Source organism: Pholcus phalangioides, unplaced genomic scaffold, assembly GCF_987345545.1.
Source record: "Pholcus phalangioides strain wild (caught in Gottingen) unplaced genomic scaffold, Ppha-v1.0 ptg000007l_1, whole genome shotgun sequence".
NCBI classification, from domain to species: Eukaryota; Metazoa; Arthropoda; class Arachnida; order Araneae; family Pholcidae; genus Pholcus; species Pholcus phalangioides.
The window spans coordinates 1,081,279-1,097,402 of NW_028301600.1; the positions used below are offsets into that span (position 1 = coordinate 1,081,279).

Here is a 16,124-nt window from a genome sequence, read left to right on the forward strand (position 1 = left end):
ATTCTTCGTTTTGATGATAAATTTATAAATTCTGTACATGTAATTCTGTCTCAGTGTCAATATATGTGGCACTGTATTCTTTTATTATCCATAGGAACATTTATTAGTTCTCCTAATTTATTATACAGATTATCTAAGTTGCGTATGTTTATATTAATTAATTAATTTCATGTGAAATTAATTTGTTATTTTGAATTATCTCATTAAACAGAAATCGAATGTGAAATGAAAACTACATGTGTTTAATTTTAAAATTGTAACATAAAAATCAAATGCATCTTTTATAAACCGACCAATAGCAGCAGTTTTATCCGAAACCGTTGCCGGGGGATTACCGAAGGATTATCCGTCACGTCAGTGCACCATTTGTGTCTTTCTTTGTGTTTTTCTTCGTTCTCGGGAGTTTTACTTAGCGTGTTGTTTATTTTCGGGTCATATTCTGGTGGTTTTTTTTCTATTATATTGCTCTCAATTTCTTTTTTCTCGTTCGCATTTCATTTTCATTGTTTTTTCGCAAGGTTTGTGTTTTCTCGATTCTTTGATATAAATTCGTATGTTTTTGGACGTTAGTGTTAGCAAACACTGTATACTTTTTCCCGGGTACTCTCAATAACTTTGTTCTTCCTTCCACTTGGGCCTATTGTTTTAGTGTTAGTGATTTGAGATAGTTAGCTAATTCTAATAAGTATAAATTGTACTTTATACAAATACAAATACAACGCCACAACAGGCAAATTGCTCAACGAGGTGGCTGACTTAAGAACATCATGGATCCCCTAGCCATTTTTGGAGGCCCTACCTACTACTGCTACACCACAAATGCACCCCCCGCCAACGAATCAGTACATGCGGGAATGTGCGTGTACATGTAATGCAACCTGACGTAACGTTTGTTTCTGTGTAATGTTTGTTATGTGTAGTGCTGCCATCTGCCACCAGTTTTTCTAACTATGAGTGAAGTCAAGGAAACAGTTATTTTCCGGATATTATGCTGAGGTGAGCTCGGAAAGAAAAGTCATCACGTCTCCGCCGGGACTCGAACCCAGGCCCTCTTGCATACCGGGCAAGCATGCTACCATCTACACCACTGGAGACACATGAATCTGCCTTCCTAATTTCACGCACTGTGTCGTGAGGCGCTGAAGTAGAGGCATTAGTAGCCTCTCTTAACTTCAGGAAATGGCCCCCGGGTGGGACGGTTTAGAGAGATATAGATGGCTTTTTTATATAGAACATAGAAGAACATAGATGGGTTCGAGTCCCGGCGGAGACGTGATGACTTTTCTTTCCGAGCTCACCTCAGCATAATATCCGGAAAATAACTGTTTCCTTGATATCTCTGGCTGAGGAAAAAAGCCATCTATATCTCTCTATGAGTGAAGTGTTATGATTGAATGATTTATCGTTGTAGGACTTGCTCTCTGTGGCGAGACTTTTTAACGGGGAGATCGGCTCGCATTTGCGCCTTGAAGTTGGGAACCACAGAAAACCAACTTCAGCCGACCACCACTGTTGGGTTCGATCCGGATCCTCGCATCGCGAGTCCGTCACTATAACCACTCGACCACCACAGCGGCTTTGTAGCTTAATACTTTTTTTAGAGGGTGTTGTATTCTTTATATACATATATATTTTCTTTTGCGTGATTTAGTGTTAAGCATTCTATTTTACGTAATTTTTTCGTATAATCTCTTACGTATATTTTGCATAGTAATGTGTTTTACATTATTTTACTTTCCAGTTAACGTTTCTCATTTTTCTATTTTTAATTATTATTATTATTTAGCTTTAGCAATAGTATTACTATACCTCGACTAGTATTGTGTAGAGCTTGCGACGGGAGGTTTCCCTGGTTTAGGGGTATTGTAGCTGACAGTTTCAATTGTAAAGGGTGCTTGGATAGGACAAGGCTGGTACTCGAGGTCGAAGCTTTACGGGAAAAAGATAGGGCGCTAGAGGGCCCGGTTATAACGGAGCCTCTGGTCGTCGAGCCACCTGTTGATAAAGAAGCAATCTCCACGACAGTTTAGAGGGCGAATGGGTAGTCGTGGATGAGGTAGAGGGGGATAGTGATAGGGGTTTAATCATCGGCGATTCTATGGTTAGGGAACTTGGGAACCGAGCGCTGTTGTCTTCCTGGGGGAAAGATTGGCAACGTTCGAGACGTTTTTTATCGCCGAAAGGTGCCCTTGCGGGTGATTCTGTGGTCGGGAACGAATCAGGTAGGAGAGAATATTAGTGAGTCTCTGTCAGAGTACCGGGATTTACTATTATCCGCTAGGGAGGGGGATTCAGATGTGGCAGTGATTCCAGTGCTGCCAAGGGATAGTAGGGGGTATAGGAGTAAGATCCACCAATTCAATATAGGCCTGAAGGACATCTGCTCCTCACTTGGGGTCACGTTCTTGAAGCTTCCCGCATTTACCAATAGGTGGCTTTGTTCGGGTGGAATGCATCTAAATAAGAGGGGGGTCTGGGAAGTTTACGATAATCTTAGGTCAGGTTTTTTACTCCTAGACCACGTAGTCGGGAATGCGGGTTAGTTAATGACAATCATAACAGTACTGACGGGGAATTACCCACCTCTGACTTGGATGGCTTCTCGATTGACACTAAATCACCGGGCAAATTAAAATGCGTGTTAATAAATGCCAGGAGCTTGGGTAATAAGAAAGATTTTTTAGAAACTATGAGAGTTGTGGAGGGCCTGGATCTTATAGCCATTACAGAATCTTGGGCAAACGATGGGGATGAATCTTTCTTACACATCTGAGGATACGATACTTTTTTGAGAAATAGATCTGATAGGAAAGGGGGGGATGGAGTGTTGATATACGTGAAATCCTGTTTGAAGGCTAGAGAGTGTAACGTGCAGAGAAGTGATATTGAAACCATATGGGTTGAACTTGAGAACAAAAGACTTCATAAACTTATTGTTGGGGTTTGTTACAATCCACCGAATAGGGATCAAAACTACATCGCCAAATTGCATGATGCAATTTCCCACATGTGTAAGCGAAAGAGGGTTCTCATACTAGGGGATTTCAATTACCCAGGTATTGATTGGGAGAACCTTTCATCTGGAAATCAGTATGAAAGAGACCTTCTTAAGTTGGTCCTAGAAAATTTTTTGTATCAGCATGTATACAAAATATATTGTTAACCGCTTGTCACCACCCAATTCTGTCATCAAATCGTCAATGATAAACAATGTTGTCTGACCAATGTAGGACGTTTAATTATCAGAACGTTAACTCCTGGAATTTCTTCGTAAAATGACTGGTAGACCCCATAAAGAGTCGTATTAGTTGTTACTAGTTCTGAGGATCTAATTGAACATGTTTCGGTTTTCGAAGAACTAAGTTTGATGTTTTGAGAGGAAGGTTAGCGGAAGTTTTCAAAGACCGGTTGGAATCAGTGGGGGTGGTAAGTCAATGGGAAAAATTTAGTACGAAGCTGTCCTCTGTTTTGCACGACGTCATACCCTTTGTTCGAAAAAAGCGTGTTTGTACATCGCACCCTCTACGGTTCATGGATAGCGTGCGTAACCTCTATCTTGAAAAGAAAAGAGCATTCAGGGAGTATAAAAGTGGAAGAGGTGACCTATCATTGTTTACTGATAAAAGAAGACTGTTGAAGAAAGCGATAAGGGATAGTAAAAAGGATGTTGAATCTAGGTTGGCAGATAACATTGGCTCTGATCCGAAATCATTTTTTCGATGCATCAATAATGGATGTAAGGGGACAGTTGGCCCCCCTCTCGATAGGAGGGTCTAGGTTAGAGAGCAATGTTGACATGTGTAGTGCTTTCTATGACTTTTTCGAGTCGATTTTTAATGTAGAAAATGATATTCGATATACGGGTGTTGCATGGGGTAATAAAACCCTCAACGATATTCAAGTAGAAGACGTGGAGGTCCTAAATCTTCTAAGAAATGTATGTGCAAGCAAAGCACCAGGACCAGATGATATCTATCCCAGGGTCCTCAGGGAATGTGCTAATGAATTGTTGGGCCCAGTCGCACAGATATACAGGAGTAGTGTTGCTGAGGGTATCGTCCCAAGGGATTGGAAAGTTGCTAATGTTCTTCCGATATTTAAGAAGGGTAGTAGAGAAGCTGTGTCCAACTATCGTCCAGTGAGTTTGACGAGCTCCCTCTCGAAAATTTTGGAAATTATTATCAAAAGACGATTTGTGAAGTGGATAGACGAAAATAATGTATTGTCGGATAATCAGCATGGGTTCAGGGGAAGTGATGTGTAACTAACCTCCTTTGCTTCTATGATCACGTGACTAAGGCTTTGGGTAAGAGAAAAAATGTAGATGTTGTTTACCTTGATTCCCAGAAGGCATTCGATCGTGTCCAACATGGTAAACTCTTGAAGCGTTTACACGAGATTGGAATTGGGGGCAACTTGCTGAATTGGATAGAATCGTGGTTAAGAGATACGTCGCAACGAGTTATGGTGAACGGGGAATTCTCTGGTTGGACAGACGTCACAAGTGGAGTTCCTCAAGGAAGTGTCCTTGGGCCCATATTCTTTACTTTTCATCGATAAACTCGATCAGGGAATCGATGGGATTACAAGCAAATGGGAGTAATCGGGAATCAAAGCGATAGGGAGTTGCTCCAGACCAACTTAAACAGGATTGCAGCATGGGCAAATGAATGGAGCATGACGTTTAGCGTTGATAAGTGCACGGTTCTCTTACGAGTTGAATGATGTCACTATCCCGGATGCAACTAGGGTCACCGATTTGGGAATTCTCATTGACGAGCGGCTTAGGTTTTCTGAACATTGTTCAGCGGTGGTCAAAAAAGCGAATAGAATGCTAGGTCTCATTTTCAAAAAGGTCTCTTCGCGTTCTCCTAAAGTCATTCTTCCGCTTTTTCGAGGCTTAGTTCGTTCTGAACTGGAGTATGCTGTAAGGTTTTGGAGACCATACCAACAGAGGGACATAGACTTGGTTGAAGGGGTGCAGAGAAGAGCTACCGTCCTTATTGGTACACGGGGTTCGAGTTATTTAGAGAGACTTAATTTTTTGAATATGTTTACATTGGATTAACGCAGTTGTCGAGGAGATATGATCGAAGTGTTCAAAATTTTCAACAGAATGGATAGGATGGACCATGAACTTTTAGTACACCACCAATCGCTGCTTTTACATGGGGACACCAGTATCGATTGGTGAGGGACAATGCGAGGTTATGGTGTCGCAGGGAATTTTCCTCTAATAGGGTTGTTAATAAGTGGAATAGCTTAACCCCGGAGGTAGTTAATTGTAACACATGGACACGTTTAAAAAGACATACAATAAACATGTTGGGGTAAATCGAGAAGCTATCCATACTTAGAATAAGACAATCATAAATACATTATGGGCATTGTATAGTATTTTATCATGTGTATATATTGTTTACAGTTTTTGTTAATTGCATTTCTAATTTGGTTGCTATATTTTTGAAATATTCATCCATATTTTTATGGGCATCTTTTTCTCAGCCACCTCGTTGGGCATTTTGCCTGTTGTGGCGTTGTATTTGTATAACATAGGATCCTATGAGCACTCTTGAGTTGGGGGCGATGAGAGAAAAAAATTTCTGAAGAGAAGGGGGCAATGGAACAAATAGTTTGGGAAACTGGTTTAGAGGTTGGGTCGCAATGAATTTCTTACAGAGGAATTTTGAGTTTTTAGCTTTCAAATATCATTGAAATTAGCAGAAATTGATTATAAAAACATACGAAGGTATTTTCTTCCAAAATTTTAATTTTTTTAAATATCTTTTGGATCAAAAAAATAAATTTTCGATCATCTGGGGGGGCTCGTACTGCCGCTCCCCCCCCCCCTAGCATAAACGCCTCTGATCTCAATTTGCGTTAGGAGGTACAGGGCAGAGCTGGCAAGAGTTTGCTGACCGGGGGCGGTCAAAAATGGGTAAAAATCTGCTTATGTAATACTTGGATGGCCCTATGAGAAACACTGTTATATTTAGTATTTACTCTTAAAATAATAACTGCGATGGCTTTCTATTCAATGTGTTTATGTTTGGTTTTTTTCCCCTTTGTCATCGGATAGCATACACAATCAAATATAGGGGAAGAGTGGGCATAGTGGTCACGGCAGGCAAAGTTGCCATTAGCTATTTTCTCACCGTAAGGTGTTGCCACAAAGCGCCCAAACGCCTCAAGTACTTTGCTAGTCCACCATCGCCATAGAGAAGTTGGAAGCTGTTCAGATCACTTGTCAACATTTTCATGTTTTTCAACGTAATCAGTAAGTGGTAAGCGTGTTTTATTTTTTTTAAACGAATACAAGTACCTAATATATGCGATTATCATTCACCCCTTGAAGCAACAAGATTTAAGCTTTTTTTTTTTTAACAGAGCACAACTCAGGTCTATCGCCATAGGCAATTTTCTACCTAGTTAGTTGTGCCGGAAGTGTAATTGTGTGTACCTAACAGTCTGAGTGCGTATCTAGTGTTGTGTATTATTTTTCAGTGCTGCCATCTATATCTCAGAAGTGAAGTGAGTGATGTGTCGTGACTGAATATTTGTACTGTTTGTAGGTCTGTTGCTCTCTGTGGCGAGACTTTTTAACGGGGAGATCGACTCCATTTGCGCCTCGAAGTTGGGAACCACAGAAAACCAACTTCAGCCGACCACCACTGTAGCGACGGTGGGGCTCGAACCCGGGTCCCCGCGATGCGCAAGATTTAAGCTATAAATGTATATGTCGAATTAGTAAGAGTTAGTCGTTTATCCTGTAGAGTCGCATTTACATACTGATGCCAAAGATGGTTAAGTGGCCACTGGCCACTTTGCCCTCAACCATGGTTACTTTGACCGACATAAAATCGTGTATATTTTTATACAAAATATATATAAATGAATTTTCTTAATTACATTTTTATACAAAATTTTTATAAATAAAAATATTTATACATTTACGATTGTAAATACAATGAAACCTCGTTAATTTGAAACCAGAATCGATAACAGAAACGAAAAGATTTTGAGTTATCAAAATTTATCTTAATCATAGAAGATTTAATCATATTATTTTAATCAGAGATTTATTTTAATCATAGAAGATTTAATCATATTATTTTAATCAGAGATTTATTTTAATCATAGAAGATTTAATCATACTATTTTAATCAGAGATTCATTTTATTCACTATGTTGTTTTTAAATATAATAATGTATTTTATTTAATCTCTGCGAATCCAAGCTTACTTTGGCAAGCATTAATAAATTTCGTTTTTTGGTTGCAGACACAATTACGGTGTCTAAATACCAATAGAAGAGCCAGCAGCAGTCCTGGGACCCTAATGCCATGCGACAAGCTATCGATGCCATGAAAAAAATATGGTGTGGTGTGGCAAACAGCTGCTAAAAGATTTAATGTTCCGAGGAACACTGAAACGTCGTGTTCTAAACAAAAACCAGTATGCTACTGACAACAAAAAATACCTGGGGCATTATCGTATTGTTTTTAATGAAGAACAAGAATACAAATACAAATACAAATACAACGCCACAACAGGCAAAATGCCCAACGAGGTGGCTGATAAAAAGATGCCCATAAAAATATGGATGTCATGTTTCAAAAATACAGCAACCCCATTAAAAATGCAATTATCACAAATTATAAACAATATATACACATGATAAAATATTATACAATGCCCATAAAGAATACTTATGGTTGTCTTATTCTAAGAATGGATAGCTTCTCGATTTACCCCAAGAACAGTAGCTTATTGAGCTGCATCCTTTGGATATGAAGGTACGTTTTTTTGGAATTACAGTAGCTGACCTGCGTAGCCTTGCTTACCAACTGCAAAACAAAATAATATTCCTAATAACTGCAACCATGAGAAAAAAGTAGTTGGGAAAGATTGGGTCACCAGCTTTGGAAAGCGCCATCCCGAAATTGTTTTGAGAAAACCAGAGGCGACCTCAGCAGCAAGAGCCTAAGCATTCAACAAAACAAATGTCACAAAGTACTTCGACATTAGAAGTGTTTCCCAAAGTGGACAATATCACCCCCTGGTGGGCGATGGAATGATCCAAGGTGGGGGAGCAATAGAACCTAATGATGTAGCATAGCATCTTATGGGTTTACTTGAGTTGGGGAGCGATGAGAGAAAATATTTCTGAAGAAGGGGGCGATGGAACAAAAAGTTTGGGAGACTGTTTTAGAGCAGCGGTTTTCAACCTTATTAGAATCGCTGAGCCCTTTTCAGTATATAATTTCTATGGCGGAGCCCTATTTGACTCGAGGAGCCCTTTCTTGTGTAAAATGTTTATGGCAGAGAGAGAACCTGCAGCCCTTTTTCTTTATCTATCAAATTTACTGATTTATTTTATTTTCCTCAAGTCGCCATGGAGACCCTGGGAAGTGCACATGGAGCACCGGGTGAGAACCGCTGTTTTAGAGGATGTCCAGAAAAGTCACTTGTGCCTTCCTCATAGGGAAGACGAAACCGGACTTTTACTGTCCAGTTAAGATCTTCAAAGGTTTTTGCACTTAAAGATAGACGTCAAGTTGGCTGCCTCATATCCGCCGAAAGAGGCGTTCTCTCTACATTTGCAGTTTGTATGTCAGCGGGGAAAATTTTTATCCCTTCTCTCGTCATATTTCCTAGGTAGCGATGAAAGAACTTGAAGATGGTGCTCCACCTGGGACAGATTTTGTTTGTCACTCTTCGGAGTGGATGCAAATTAAGATATTTTTCCTAGTAGTTGGATCACTTTTGAAATATGCCAAAACTATCAAAAGAAGACCCAGTATTACTAATGCTTGATGGACACACTACGCACACGAGGAATCCCCACTTCATTGAAAAAGCTAGGAATAATTATACCACTGTAGAGCTCCGTTTACATGTGCAATAAAGTATCTCGGGAGTTACCCGTAACAGGGATTTTCGCTACAACCCGTTTACGTGGCATTTAGTTTATGCCGGTATTCCCCCTCTTCTTTCCGGAAGTCGTCACTGGTTACGTGGACTGAACGGAAGTGGTTGGTTCAAGATGGCTGACAAAAAAGCTAGGTTTTAGAAGTAGTTTTCGCGATTACAAAGGATTATGGGAGAGGAGGTCGTAGTCACCCCACAATTATTCCGCAACAAAGATGGGACTCTTTTGACGGATCTTTTTGTCCCTCCTTTTTCTTCCCCATGAGGAAAAAAGTTGCCATGCAGGTAATAATCACCAAAGCGACCCCCAATCTTGCACATGTAAACGGGACTTAGTTTGCCTTCCAGCTCATTGCAGTCACAAGCTGCAGCCCCTGGATGTGTCTTTCATGGAGACATTCAACACTTATTATATTCAAGCAATTGAAAGATTCTTGCGAAATAACACTGGTAGGCTTGTAACTCAATACCAGGTATCACGCCTTCTATGGGAGACTTTTATTAACGCAGCTAATCTCCGACCATTGCCATAAAAGGATTTCGAAGATATGGTATAGTCCCGATCAACAGAGATGTATTTACCGAAGTGAATTTCGCTGTAGCTTCGACCACAAATATCTATGATCCCTCTGTTGCCTGCCCACCAGCTGAAGATTATCAGGTGTCACACAGGCCCCAGGGTCAAGAGAAAATTCTTTCTGCTCAGACTGATTGCGGATCTGTAGACCCTCAACCCAACGCTGCACTTCCTGTACTTTCTAGTGACGATTTTCATTCACTATAGGTTCAGAAGATTCCAACAATCCATTTCTTATCTCTACCCCAGTAGCACACCGATATAGAACGACGTAGAAATGGCATACATTCGACGATATAATTTGACGTAGAGAATCCGATGTCGTCTACCGATATCATTGGACGTAGAAATGGCATACATATTTCGTGAGTCTCTGTCAGAAAACCGGGACTTACTATTATCCGCTCTGTAGAGGGTTTCAGATGTGGCAGTGATTCCAGAACTGTTCAAGGGGTGGTAGGGGGTTAGGAGTAAGATCCACCAATTCAATTTAGCCCTGAAGGGCATTTGCTCTTCACTTGGGATCACGTTCTTGGAGCCTCCCGCATTCACCGATAGGTGGTTTCGTTGGGATTCATCTAAATAGGAGTGGAGTCTGGGAGGTTTATAATGGGAGGGTCTGGAGGGTGGTCTGTGAGGAGGCTATAGGTCAGGTTTTGTACTCCCAGACCCCGTAGGCGGGAATGCGGGTTAGTTAATGATAATAACAGTACTAATGGGGAAGTACCCACCTCTGACTTGGATGACTTCTCGATTGACACAAAATCACAGGGCAAATTAAAGTGTGTGCTAATAAATGGCAGGAGCTTGGGTAACAAGATTTTTTAGAAACTATGATAGCTGTGGAGGGCTTGGATCTCATAGCCATTACAGAATCTTGGCCAAATGATGGGGATGAATCTTTCTTACACATCTCGGGATACGATACTTTTTTAAGAAATAGAACGAATAGTAAAGGGATTGGAGTCTTGATATACGTGAAATCATGTTTGAAGGCTAGAGTGTAACGTGCAGAGAAGTGATACCAGGTGAGCACCGGTATCACTATATGGGTTGAGCTTGAAAACAAAAGACGCCATAAATGTAGGGGTTTGTTACAATCCACCGAATAGGGATCCAAATACATCGCCAAACTTCATGATGAAATTTCCTAAATATGTAAATAAAGAGGGTTGTCATATTAGAGGATTTCAATTACCCGCGTATCGATTGGAAAAACCCTTCAGCTAGAGATTAATATGAAAGAGACTTAAGTTGGTGCTCGGTAATTTTTTGCAGCAGCATGTATTAGAACACACTAGGGGTACTGTTATTTTGGATTTTGTTTGCACTAGTTCCGAGGATCTTGTTGAACATGTTTCGGTGGGGGAAGACTTTTCTTCCAGGGATCATCGTGTCGTCAGTTTTCTCTGTAAGTTTTCTTCGGGTAAGGTTGATAACAAAAGACTGGTTCCTTGTTTTCGAAGAACTAACTTTGATGTTTTGAGAGGAAGGTTAGCGGAAGTTTTCAAAGATCGGTTGGAATCAGTGGGGGTGGTAAGTCAATGGGAAAAATTTAGTACGAAGCTGTCCTCTGTTTTGCACGACGTCATACCCTTTTAGAAAGATAGATGGCTTTTTTCTCAGCCCAAGATATCAAGGAAACATTTTATTTTCTGGATATTATGCTGAGGTGAACTTGGAAAGAAAAGTCATCTTGTCTCCACCGGGACAAGATGACTTTGCCCGCTATGTAAGAGGGCCTGGGTTCAGGTCCCGGCGGAGACAAGATGACTTTTCTTTCCGAGTTCACCTCAGCATAATATCCAGAAAATAAAATGTTTCCGTCATACCCTTTGTTCGAAAAAAGCGTGTTTGTGCACCGCACCCTCTATGATTCACGGATAGCGTACGTAACCTTTATCTTGAAAAGAAAAGAGCATTCAGTGAGTATAAAAGTGAAGATGGTGACCTATCAGTGTTTATACTAATAAAACAGCGTTGAAGAAAGCGATAAGGGATAGTAAAAAATTTGAATCTAAGTTGACAGTTAACATTGGCTCTGACCCAAAATCATTTTTTAAGGAAGTCAAATGTCAATAATAGATGTAAGGGGGCAGTTGGCACCCTCTCGATAGGAGGGTCTAGGGTAGAGAGCAGTGTAGGTATGTGTAGTGCTTTCAATGACTTTTTGACCCAATGACAACCGAGGATCTTGTTGAACATGTTCCGGTGGAGGACAAGTTGTCTTCCAGTGATCATCGTATCATCATCAGTTTTCTCTAAGTTTTCTTCGGGTAAGGTTGATAACAAAAGACTGGTTCCTTGTTTTCGGAGAACTTTGATGTTTATGCGACAACCCTGCATACGACCCAGGTTCTGATCTGGAGAATGCGGTGCATGGGGTACACATCGAGAGAGAGAAATAATTCGAGAAAGATTTCTTCAAGTTTAACAAAACAATTAATTTATTAACGTTTTAAACAAGATTTTTTTTCAAATAAAAATTAGCGATATAACAGAAACATTGAAAAAAATCTTCCCATATTCGTAGCAAGTCTACCTCTTCGTGTTGAAAATTCATTCACGATGGCGTAGCAACAACGACACACGGCTCACATAAGGTGCGACGTCATCGACCTTGAAGACGACGTGACGCATCAGAAGCACAATGATTGTTTAAAAGAGCAACGAGATCACGATATGGCGGCAAGGAATCCCGATGCGGCAGGGTGGCGTGGCATATTAAAAGCACAATGGTTGTTTAGAAGAACAACGAGATCACGATTTGGTGCCGTGGAGTCCCGATGCGGTCGGCGGGCGTGGCATACCATAAGCATTACGGGGACATAGCCCGACGACGTGGAGACCCGATGTGGCCTATTAGGAAATCTGTCAATGGGAGCCGATGATCAGCAGCAAACGGATTATTTGCTACTTCGAATCATAACGTAGACTGAGCAAGGTGACGAGAAGCACCGGAACCAGCCGGCGATGTGCTTTTGCACAAGTGAGAATAGAATTGAACCAAGACATCAGCATTATTTAGCCGGACGGGGAGCTCTCCAATAGCCGACCACCAAACCATGATTACAACTATGGACAATATACTTAAAACATGACCAATGAAAAAACAGTATAACAAACCAACATTGAATTTTATAGAAATTTTGCAATATCAAAATGACAACACAACAATAAATAAAATGGCGACGTGATCAAGATCGCTTTTTCCAGTCTATGGATAGTGAAAATATCACAGATTTTCAACCAACCGTGCATAAAAAAGGCTAAACTATTCACCAATTTGTATATAAAAATCACTAAAGCAGGACTCTTTCCGCCGGCAGTCTATGGATAATGTTACATTTTGAGAGAAAGGTTAGGGAAAGTTTTCAAAGACCGGTTGAGCTCAGTCGGAAGTGGTAAGTCAATGGGAAGAATTTAGTACGAAGGGTATCTTCTGTTTTGCACGAAGTCATAACCTTTGTTCGAAAAAAGCATGTTTGTACATCGCGCCCCCTATGGTTCACGGATAGCGTGCGTAACCTTCATCTTGCCTTCTGTCATTGTTTACTGATAAAAGAAGGGTGTTGACGAGAGCGATAAGGGATAGTAAAAAGGAAGTTGAATTTAAGTTGGCACATAACGCTGGCTCTGACCCAAAATCATTAAGTACGTCAATAATAGATATAAGAGGGCAGTTGGCACTCTCTCGATAGGATCTAGGGTAGAGAGCAGTGTAGGTATGTGTAGTGCTTTCAACGACTTTTCGCGTCGGTTTTAACTCTTAAATGCTCTAAGTTTCAAATTTGATACCGGACTTTTTATATAAATACAGCAATATGACCTATATACCTTAATGCTTAAAGTATCAAAATTGATACCTGCTTTTTTTCGAAATAAATATATAAAATATGTATTGTGATTTTTATTATTTTTCCCTTTATCTGACTATATACTGCAATGAACACATTGATATTTTTTTTAATTTAATTTGGAAAATAAGGCTTCTAAGGGTTAAATAGAGAATACGATATTCAATGTATTTGGTTTGCGTGGAGTAATAAAATCCTCAACGATATTCAAGTGGAAGATGTGGTCATAAATCTTCTATAAAGTGTATGTGAAAGCAAAGCTAAGATATCTATCCCAGGGTATCCCTAAGCCAGATGATATTTATCCCAGGATCCTCAGGGAATATTCTAATGAATTGTTGCGCAGATTTACAGTAGTGGTGTTGTTGAGGGTATTGTCCCAAGGGGTTTGGAAACTTGCTAATGTTGTTCCGATATTTACAAATAATAGAAGAGAAGCTGTGTCCCATTAATGTCCAGTGAGTTTCAAGAGCTCTCTTTCGAAAATTTTGGAAATTATCAAAAGGTGAAGTGGGTAGACGAGAATAGTGTATTGTTGGATAATCAGCATGGGTTCAGGAAGGGGACATCGTGTCTAGCTAACCTTCTTTGATCACGTGACAAAGGCTTTGGGTAAGGGCAAAAATGTAGATGTTTACCTTGATTTCCAGAAGGCATTCGATCGGGTCCAACATAGAAAATTCTTGAAGAGCTTAAACGTGATTGGGGCAACTTGCTGAATTGGATAGAATCGTGGTGGAGAGATAGGTCACATCGGGTTATGGTGAACAGGGAATTCTGATTGGACAGGCGTTACAATTGGAGTTCCTCCAGGAAGTGTCCTTGGCCCCATACTTTTTCACTTTTTATCGATAAACTAGATCAGGGTACCGATGGGATTGTTAGCGAATTCGCAGATGACAAAGCTAACGGGGGTAGTCGGAAATCAAAGTGATAGGGAGTTGCTCCAGACCAACTTAAACAGGATTGGAGCATGGTGCAAATGAATGGACATGACGTTTAGCATTGACAAGTGCATGGCCGCTCATTTTAGTTCGAACAACCCTAGTTTCTCTCAAGAGTTGAATAGGGTCACTGATTGGGCAATTCTCACTGACGAGCGGCTTAGGTTTTTGTGAGCGTTGTTCAGCGGTGGTAAAAAAAAAGTGAATAGAATGCTCGATTTTATTTTCAAAAAGATGTCTTCACATTTTCCTAAAGTCATTCTTCTATTTCATGTCAGCACCTAACCAATATGGGTTTCAAAACGGTAAAAATACAGAAATGGCCATTTTAGAACTAAGTAATTATTTGAACACCGATTTTAACTATAATAAATATTCAATAACGATGTTTCTGGATTTAAAAAGAGATTTTGACTATGTGGATCGAATGATACCAACAGAGAAATTGTCATTAGCTGGTATATGAGAATACATTAAACTGGTTTAAAACATGTTGCTTTAATAGAAAACAAGCAGTTAAAATAGGTGAAGAAATCATTTCATTTCTAGAAGTAAAAAAAGGAGTACCCAGGGATCGGTTCTCGCACCAATTTTGTTTCTTGTTTATATAAATGACATTAATACTGAATATAAATGGTAAATTGATTTCTTTCACTGACGACACAATACTGTATGTTGAAGATACCGAAATTAAAAATTTACTAAAAAAAGTCGAAGAGAACCTATTCAAAATCAACAACTGGCTTAAGAAAAATAAACTTAAACTAAATATACAAAAAACAAAATACATATATGCTTAAAAACAAGAAATATAAAAACTTCCTAGGAATAATACAAGATGACCGAAACTGGAACTCGCAATGCGAAAAAATAATAAAAAAATTAAGAACATAGGCCGTCATTTTATATAGATTAAAAAAACTCAATCGACAATAACTTTCTAAAAGATTTATTTTATGCTTGATATACTCAATAGTGGCATATGGAATTACTGCTCGGGGAGGTGCTTATCAAACAGATATACAAAAGCTTGATAATATATACAATAAAATACGTCCCTAATAAACAATAATGCAACAGAATGTCACAAAACTAACTATAAGAGAGAGAGACAAAACTGTATTTATAAACTAATAAAATTTTCATTCTCAAACAATAAATGGCTAGAAACAAAACAAAATAGAACCTCATCTAGATTGAATAACATATATCAAGTGCCGAAAACAAATAAAACGTTATTCCAAAAGAAGTTACAGATATACCGCCCCAAAAATTATGAACCTATACCATGCAATTAATCATACAAATATAATAACATAAGATCCAATCACAATATATTTTTATTCTCAATAAACACTTGTCTTGAACCCACACATACTACAACAATAATAGATCAAAACAGCACAAAATAATTTTTTCTAAAAAAAAGGGGGGGGGAAATTCAAAAAATAAAACCATTCCTGCTATCAATTGAAAAATGCATGTGATTATTTAACCATACGTGAATTCTGTGTATGCCAACTGAATAATATTTATGTTTTTATTTACACATATACAGGGTGGTAACTATCGACCGCCCAATAATTACACACGTGACTGACGGGGAATTACCCACCTCTGACTTGGATGGCTTCTCGATTGACACTAAATCACCGGGCAAATTAAAATGCGTGTTAATAAACGCCAGGAGCTTGGGTAATAAGAAAGATTTTTTAGAAACTATGAGAGTTGTGGAGGGCCTGGATCTTATAGCCATTACAGAATCTTGGGCAAACGATGGGGATGAATCTTTCTTACACATCTGAGGATACGATAC

General features: G+C 39.4%; 1 non-coding gene across 1 annotated transcript; it reads right to left on the reverse strand.

Moving 5' to 3' along the window:
- Positions 1 to 1,021: 1,021 nt before the first annotated feature.
- On the reverse strand, positions 1,022 to 1,095 carry TRNAT-GGU (transfer RNA threonine (anticodon GGU)). The gene has a single exon. It is a non-coding gene; the product is annotated as a tRNA-Thr (tRNA).
- Between the last annotated feature and the right edge of the window lie 15,029 nt (positions 1,096 to 16,124).